Source organism: Triticum dicoccoides, chromosome 2B (assembly GCF_002162155.2).
Source record: "Triticum dicoccoides isolate Atlit2015 ecotype Zavitan chromosome 2B, WEW_v2.0, whole genome shotgun sequence".
In the NCBI taxonomy this organism is placed as follows: Eukaryota; Viridiplantae; Streptophyta; class Magnoliopsida; order Poales; family Poaceae; genus Triticum; species Triticum dicoccoides.
The window spans coordinates 772,533,227-772,542,722 of record NC_041383.1 but is presented as its reverse complement, the minus strand read 5'-3'; positions in this window follow the sequence as shown (position 1 = coordinate 772,542,722).

The following is a 9,496-nucleotide window of genomic DNA, read 5'->3' as shown; positions in this document are numbered from 1 at the left end:
TGTCCAGTTGAGCCAAGAGTTGCTACTCAACCTACTGAACCTACTGAAAATGAAACTCCTTTTCAGATTCCTTCGGGTATGATGGAAAAACTGCTAGCTAACACTTTTGCAGGAGATGGAACAAAGCATCCTGATGAACATCTGCGCTATGTGGATGGTATTTGTGGACTATTTAAGCTTGCAGGTATACCCAATGATGTTGTTAAGAGGAAGGCTTTCCCTTTATCTTTGGAGGGAGACACATTGACATGGTATAGGCTATGTGATGATACGAGATCATGGAACTATAAAAGATTGAAATTGGAATTTCATCAAAAGTATTACCCTATGCATCTTGTTCATCATGATCGCAATTATGTATATAATTTTTGGCCTCGTGAAGGAGAAAGCATCGCTCAAGCTTGAGGGAGGCTTAAATCAATGTTATATTCATGCCCCAATCATGAGCTCGCAAAAGAAGTGATTATGCAAAGTTTTTATGCTCGACTTTCTGGTAACAATCGCACCATGCTCGATACTTCTTGTGCTGGCTCTTTTATGATGAACCCTATTGAATTTAGATGGAATTTATTGGATAGAATTAAACGCAACTCTGAAGATTGGGACCTCGACGAAGGTAAGGAGTTAGGTATGACACCTAAGTTTGATTGTGTTAAATCTTTTATGGATACCGATATTTTCCGTAAGTTTAGCACTAAATATGGACTTGACTCTGAGATAGTAGCTTCTTTCTGTGAATCTTTTGCTACTTATGTTGATCTCCCCAAGGAGAAGTGGTTTAAATATCATCCTCCCATAGAAGTAAAAGTAGTTGCACCTATTAAAGTTGAAGAAAAGACTGTCACATACAATGATCCTATTGTTCCTACTTCTTATGTTGAAAAACCACCTTTCCCTGTTAAGATGAAGGATCATGCTAAAGCTTCAACTATTGTTCGTAAAAGCAATACTAGGACTTACACACCACCTGAACAAGTCAAAGTAGAACCCAATATTGCTATTGTTAAAGATCTCTTGTATGATAATATTGATGGGCATGTTATTCAATTCTCTAGTGAAACTGCTAGAATTGCTAAACCCTGTGATAGAGATAAACATAGACCTGTGGTAGGCGTGCCTATTATTTCTATTAAAATAGGAGATCATTGTTATCATGGCTTATGTGATATGGGTGCCAGTGCTAGTGTTATACCCATTGACTTATACAAAGAAATTATGCATGAGATTGCACCTGCTGAGTTAGAGGAAATTGATGTTACAATTAAACTTGCCAATAGAGATACTATCTCTCCAATAGGAATTTTTAGAGATGTTGAAGTCTTGTGTGGGAAAACTAAATACCCCTCTAATTTTCTTGTTCTTGGTTCTCCACAAGATAGCTTTTGTCCTATTATATTTGGTAGACCCTTCTTGAATACTGTTAATGCTAAGATAGACTGCGAAAAGGATGTTGTTACTATTAGCTTGGACGATATGGTTCATGAGTTTAATTTCTCTAAATTTAGTAAACAACATCGTGAGGAAGAATTGCCTAGTAAGGATGAAATTATTGGTCTTGGTTCTATTGCCGTACCTCCTAGTGATCCTTTAGAACACTATTTGCTAGACCATGAAAATGATATGTTTATGAATGAAAGAAGGGAAATAGATGAAGTATTCTTTAAACAGGAACCTATTCTGCAACACAATTTTCCTGTTGAAATCCTAGGGGATCCCCCTCCACCCAAGGGTGATCCCATGTTTGAGCTTAAACTGTTGCCTGATAATCTTAAATATGCTTATCTTGATGAAAAGAAAATATATCCTGTCATTATTAGCGCTAACCTTTCAGAGCATGAAGAGGAAAGATTATTGAAAACTCTGAAGAAGCACCATGCCGCTATTGGATATACTCTGGATGATCTTAAGGGCATCAGGCCCACTCTATGTCAACATAAAATAAATTTGGAAGCTGATGCCAAACCAGTTTGTGATCCTCAACGATGTTTCAATCCTAAAATGAAAGAAGTGGTAAGAAAGGAAATACTCAAGCTTCTGGAGGCAGGTATAATTTATCTCGTTGCTGATAGTCAATGGGTAAGTCCTATCCATTGTGTCCCTAAGAAGGGAGGTATTACTGTTGTCCCTGATGATAAAGATGAATTGATTCCGCAAAGAATTATCACAGGGTATAGGATGGTAATTGATTTCCGCAAATTAAATAAGGCTACTAAGAAAGATCATTACCCCTTCCCTTTTACTGATCAAATGCTAGAAAGATTATGCAAACATACACATTATTGCTTTCTAGATGGTTATTCCGGTTTTTCTCAAATACCTGTGTCGGCTAAAGATCAATCAAAGACTACTTTTACATGCCCTTTTGGTACTTTTGCTTATAGACGTATGTCTTTCGGTTTATGTAATGCACCTGCTACCTTTCAAAGATGCATGATGGCTATATTCTCTGACTTTTGCGAGAAAATTTGTGAGGTTTTCATGGATGACTTTTCCATCTATGGTTCCTGTTTTGATGATTGCTTGAGCAATCTTGCTCGAGTTTTGCGGAGATGCGAAGAAACTAATCTTGTCTTGAATTGGGAAAAGTGCCACTTTATGGTTAATGAAGTTATTGTCTTGGGGCACAAAGTTTCTGAAAGAGGTATTGAAGTTGATAAAGCCAAGGTTGATGCTATTGAAAAGATGCCATGTCCCAAGGACATCAAAGGTATAAGAAGTTTCCTTGGTCACGCCAGATTTTATAGGAGGTTCATTAAGGACTTCTCAAAAATCTCTCGGCGTCTGACCAATTTATTACAAAAAGATGTACCATTTGTCTTTAATGATGATTGTGTAGAAGCATTTGAAATACTTAAGAAAGCATTAGTCTCTGCACCTGTTGTTCAGACACCTGATTGGAATTTACCTTTTGAAATTATGTGTGATGCTAGTGATTATGCTGTAGGTGTTGTTCTAGGGCAAAGAGTTGATAAGAAATTGAATGTTATCCATTATGCTAGTAAGACTCTAGACAATGCTCAAAGAAATTATGCTACTACCGAAAAGGAACTTTTAGCAGTTGTATTTGCTTGTGATAAATTCAGACCCTATATTGTTGATTCTAAAGTCACTATTCACACAGATCATGCTGCTATTAAATATGTTATGAAAAAGAAAGATGCAAAACCTAGACTTATTAGATGGGTTCTCCTGCTGCAAGAATTTGATTTACATATAGTTGATAGAAAAGGAGCTGAGAACCCCGTTGCAAACAACTTATCTAGGTTAGAGAATGTTCTTGATGACCCACTTCCCATTGATGATAGCTTTCCTGATGAACAATTAAATGTCATAAGTACTTCTCGTAGCACTCCTTGGTATGCTCATTATGGTAATTATATTGGTGCTAAATTTATACCGCCTAGCTTCACATACCAACAAAAGAAAAAGTTTTTCTATGACTCGCGACATTACTTTTGGGATGACCCACATCTTTATAAACAAGGAGTAGATGGTGTTATTAGACGTTGTGTACCTGAGCATGAACAGGAACAAATCCTACACAAGTGTCACTCCGAGGCTTATGGAGGACACCACGCTGGAGATTGAACTGCACATAAGGTATTGCAATCCGGTTTTTATTGGCCTACTCTCTTCAAAGATGCCCGTAAGTTTGTTTTGTCTTGCGTCGAATGTCAAAGAATTGGTAATATTAGTAGACGTCACGAAATTCCTATGAATTATTCACTTGTTATTGAACAATTTGATGTTTGGGGCTTTGATTATATGGGACCTTTTCCTGATCTAATGGATACACTCATATTTTAGTTGCTGTTGATTACGTTACTAAGTGGGTAGAAGCTATTCCAACTAGTAGTGCTGATCATAACACTTCTATTAAAATGCTTAAGGAAGTTATTTTTCCGAGGTTTGGAGTCCCTAGATATTCAATGACTGATGGTGGTTTACACTTTATTCATGGTGCTTTCCGTAAGATGCCTGCTAAATACGACGTTAATCATAGAATTGCATCTCCATATCACCCGCAGTCTAGTGGTCAGGTAGAATTGAGCAATAGAGAGCTCAAATTAATTTTGCAAAAGACTGTCAATAGGTCTAGGAAGAATTGGTCCAAAAAACTTGATGATGCATTATGGGCCTATAGAACTGCATACAAAAATCCTATGGGTATGTCTCCGTATAAAATGGTTTATGGAAAAGCTTGTCACTTGCCTCTCGAACTAGAACATAAGGCATACTGGGCTATTAAAGAGCTCAACTATGATTTCAAACTTGCCGGTGAGAAGAGGTTATTTGATATTAGCTCACTTTATGAATGGAGAACCCAAGCTTATGAAAATGCCAAGTTGTTTAAAGAAAAGGTTAAAAGATGGCATGACAAAAGGATACAAAAACGTGAGTTTAATGTAGGTGATTATGTATTGCTATACAACTCTTGTTTAAGATTTTTTGCAGGAAAACTTCTCTCCAAATGGGAAGGTCCTTACGTTATCGAGGAGGTCTATCATTCCTGTGCCATAAAAATCAACAACTTCGCAGGCACAAATCCGAAGGTGGTAAACGGTCAAAGGACCAAACACTATATCTCAGGTAATCCTATAAATGTTGAAACTAATATTATTGAAACCGTAACCCCGGAGGAATACATAAAGGATACTTTCCAGAACGTTCCAGACTCCGAAAAGGAATAGGTATGTGGTACGGTAAGTAAACCGACTCCAAAACAATTTTAAGGCAATATTTCTCCGTTTTGGAATATTTAGAAAAATAGAAAAATAAGTAGCTGTCCGGGGAGGACACGAGGCCTCCACGAGGGTGGAGGGCGTGCCCTACCCCCCTGGGCGCGCCCCTACCTCGTGAGCACCTCGTGTGCCCTCCGAACTCCGTTTCCTTACACGATACGTATTTTGGTTGGTAAAAATTCATTATATATATATTCTCGAAGGTTTTGATTCTCGTATTACGCAAATATCCTCTGTTTTTGTTTCTGTTGCTGCTGCAGATTAGAGCAAGATGTCTTCTCAAGAGTCAGTCGCGGAGAGCCGGGTATCTAACCCGACACTGAAACCAAGGGCAAACAGCGACACTGACCACTTTCGGCCGACAACGGAGGAAGAGATGGAGGCTGACCTAATGAGAGTAGATGCCATGGAAGATCAAGAAGTCACCTCTCGCCTCTGAGCTGGGCTTACGATGGGGGAACTATAGAGCTCAGCTATTCCAAACTCAGTTATCCCTTCCAATGTTAAATTTCTTTCTTATGAAAATATGAGCAGAAGTGTCTCTGGTTCTCCCGCAGCTATGCAACACCCTTGGGTGCAAGGAGCTTTAGCCGTTACAGGAAAGCTTCGCAAGGAAATAATGGACCTCAAGCAGCAGGTCAATAAGCTCGAGGAGGAGAACCGTATTCTGAGGGGAATCATCGCTAAGAATATTACGCCAACAACAAAGAAGGAGAAATAATCACATGGGTATGGGCACTCCCCTTGGCAACTGCCAAGCTTGGGGGAGGTGCCCTGGTATCGTATCACCATCAGAACTCCTATCTTTACCATTTTTCTTAGTTCGATCCTATTAGTAGTATCTTGATTTAGTAGAATAAAGTCATGGCATGATCTAGTTTTGAGTTTTGCTTTATGATCCTTCTTTGTAATTGAGTCCGTGAGCTATATAATAAAGATTAGTGTTGAGTCAAGGGCTTGAGTATTTTGCCATGATCTTTGGTGATTAGAAGAAAAAGAATAAAAAGAATCAAAGAGTTCATATTGATCTTAGTAAAAGTAATGACTTCACATAGAAAGAGTATGATGATTAATAAGTTGTTGGGAGTTGGCAAATATAGCTTTGGTCATCATTGCAATTAATAGGAAGTAATAAGGAAAGAGAGGTTTCACATATAGATATATTATCATTGACATCTTTTATGATTGGGAGCACTCATTAAAATATGACATGCTAAAGAGTTGATGTTGGACAAGGAAGACAACATAGTGAGTTATGTTTTCTTACATCTGAGATAAAGTATGTTGTCATGGATCCTCTACCGTGTTGAGCTTGCCTTTCCCCATCATGCTAGCCAAATTCTTAGCACCAAGTAGAAATACTACTTGTGCTTCCAAACATCCTTAAATCAGTTTTGCCATGAGAGTCCACCATATCTACCTATGGATTGAGTAAGATCCTTCAAGTAAGTTGTCATCGGTGCAAGCAATAAAAATTGCTCTCTAAAATATGCATGACTTATTAGTGCGGAGAAAATAAACTTCGTACGAACTTGTTGTGGACGCAATAAAAGCGACGGACTGCATAATAAAGGTTCACGTACAAGGGGCAATATAAAGTGACGTTCTTTTGCACTAAGATTTTGTGCATCAACCCTAAACGCGCATGACAACCTCTGCTTCCCTCTGCGAAGGGCCTATCTTTTATTATTATCCTCTACCTTATGCAAGAGTCACGGTGATCTTCACCTTTCCCTTTTTATTTTTTTCCTTTGGCAAGCTCAGCATGTTGGAAAGAACATGACATATATATCTAATTGGATGTGGGGGAGCATGAATTATTATTGTTGACATTACCCTTGAGGTAAGAGGTTGTGGGGCAAAACTATAAGACCCTATCTTTCTCTGTGTCTGATTAAAACTCCGTAACCACAAGTATTGCATGAGTGTTAGCAATTATGAAGGACTAAGTGATAGTTCAGTATGTGGACTTGCTTTTAAGCTCTGACATAGACTCTTTCCGATGTTATGATAAATTGCAATTGCTTCAATGACTGAGGGTATAATTTGTTGGTGCTCAATAAGGTTTCTGATTCATACTTTGGCTCTGTGAAAAGATCATCACTTGAACATGAGTAATCATATGACCAAATCTATATATGTTGCTGTTATGAAATAATCATGATGCCTTCATGTCCGTATTTTATTTTTATCGACGCCTCTACCTCTAAACATGAGGACATATTTATTGTTATCGGCTTTTCGCTTGAGGACAAGCGAGATCTAAGCTTGGGGGAGTTGATACGTCTATTTTGCATCATGCTTTTATATCAATATTTATTGCATTATGGGCTGTTATTTCACATTATGTTACAATACTTATGGCTATTCTCTCTTATTTTATAAGGTTTACATGAAGAGGGAGAATGCCGGCAGCTGGAATTCTGGGCTGGAAAAGGAGCAAATATTGAAGGACTATTTTGTGCAACTCCAAAAGTCCTGAAACTTCACGGAATACCTTAAAATAAATAAAGAAAAATCATCGCCAAAGATGAAGCCAGGGGGCCCACACCCTGCTCATGAGGGTGGGGGCGCCCCCTGGGCACGCCCCCTACCTCGTGGGCCCCCTGGTGGCTCTCCGATGTCCATCTTCTCCTATATGAAGTCTTTCGATGAGAAAAAATAGAAGGCAACCTTTCGGGACGAGACTCCGCCGCCACGAGGCGGAACCTTGGCGGAACCAATCTAGGGCTCCGGCAGAGCTGTTCTGCCGGGGACACTTCCCTCCGGGAGGGGGAAATCATCACCATCATCATCACCAAAGCTCCTCTCATCGGGAGAGGGAAATCTCCATCAACATCTTCACCAGCACCATCTCATCTCCAAACCCTAGTTCATCTCTTGTATCCAATTCTTTTCTCCAAGTCCGGGATTGGTGCTAGTAGGTTGCTAGTAGTGTTAATTACTCCTTGTAGTTGATGCTAGTTGGTTTATTTGGTGGAAGATCATATGTTCAGATCCTTTATGCACATTATTACCCCTATGATTATAAACATGAATATGCTTTGTGAGTAGTTACGTTTGTTCCTGAGGACAAGGGAGAAGTCTGGCTATTAGTCATGTGAATTTGGTATTCGTTCGATATTTTGATAAGATGTATGTTGTCTAACCTCTAGTGGTGTTATGTGAACGTCGACTACATAACACTTCACCATTATTTGGGACTAGAGGGAGGCATTGGGACGTAATAAGTAGATGATGGGTTGCTAGAGTGACAGAAGCTTAAACCCTAGTTTATGCGTTGCTTCATAAGGGGCTGATTTGGATCCATATGTTTCATGCTATGGTTAGGTTTACCTTAATACTTTTGTTGTAGTTGCGGATGCTTGCAATAGAGGTTAATCATAAGTGGGATGCTTGTCCAAGTAAGGGCAGTACCCAAGCATCGGTCCACCCACATATCAAATTATCAAAGTACCGAACGCGAATCATATGAGCGTGATGAAAACTAGCTTGACGATATTCCCATGTGTCCTCGGGAGCGCTTTTCCTATTATAAGAGTTTGTCCAGGCTTGTCCTTTGCTACAAAAAGGATTCGGTCACCTTGCTACACTTTATTTACTTTTGTTACTTGTTGCTCGTTACAATTTATCTTATCACAAAACTATCTGTTACCACTTATTTAAGTACTTGCGGAGAATACCTTGCTGAAAACCGCTTATCATTTCCTTCTGCTCCTCATTGGGTTCGACACTCTTACTTATCGAAAGGACTATGATAGATCCCCTATACTTGTGGGTCATCATGCAGCTATGTCTCCGGCCCGCCCAGGATGAAAATCCCATTTTCTGTCATGATTTTTTATCATAGAAGTAGGAGCCCACCACATCTATGATGATACCGGGTTTTGTCACAATTATTGTCATAGAAGTGTCATAAGTATGACAGAAAAATATTTCGTTCGGCCCAAAATTTCACGGATGTGTCTTTTTTTGTAGTGTTCGGTTGTAACTTGATCTAAAATTACATGATCATCATCATTAGCTTCCTCACTAATTGGTGTAGGAGTCACAGGAACTGATTTATGTGATGAACTAATTTCCAATAAGGGAGTAGGTACAGTTACCTCATCAAGTTCTACTTTCCTCCCACTCACTTCTTTCGAGAGAAACTCCTTCTCTAGAAAGGATCCATTCTTAGCAACGAATGTCTTGCCTTCGGATCTGTTATAGAAGGTGTAACCAACAGTCTCCTTTCGGTATCCTATTGAAGACACATTTCTCCGACTTGGGTTCGAGCTTGTCAGGTTGAAGCTTTTTCACATAAGCATCGCAGCCCCAAACTTTAAGAAATGATAACTTGGGTTTATTGCCAAACCACAGTTCATAATGTGTCGTCTCAACAGATTTAGATGGTGCCCTATTTAACGTGAATGCAGCCGTCTCTAAAGCATAACCCCAAAATGATAGCGGTAAATCAGTAAGAGACATCATAGATCGCACCATATCTAATGAAGTGCGGTTACGACGTCCGCATTGTTTCAAATGAAGACCAAACTCGTAACTCAAATATTCTCCTCCACGATCAGATCATAGAAATTTCATTTTCTTGTTACGATGATTTTCCACTTCACTCTGAAATTCTTTGAACTTTTCAAACGTTTTAGACTTATGTTTCATCAAGTAGATATACCCATATCTGCTCAAATCATTTGTGAAGGTCAGAAAATAACGATACCCGCCGTGAGCCTTAATATTAATCGGACCACATACAT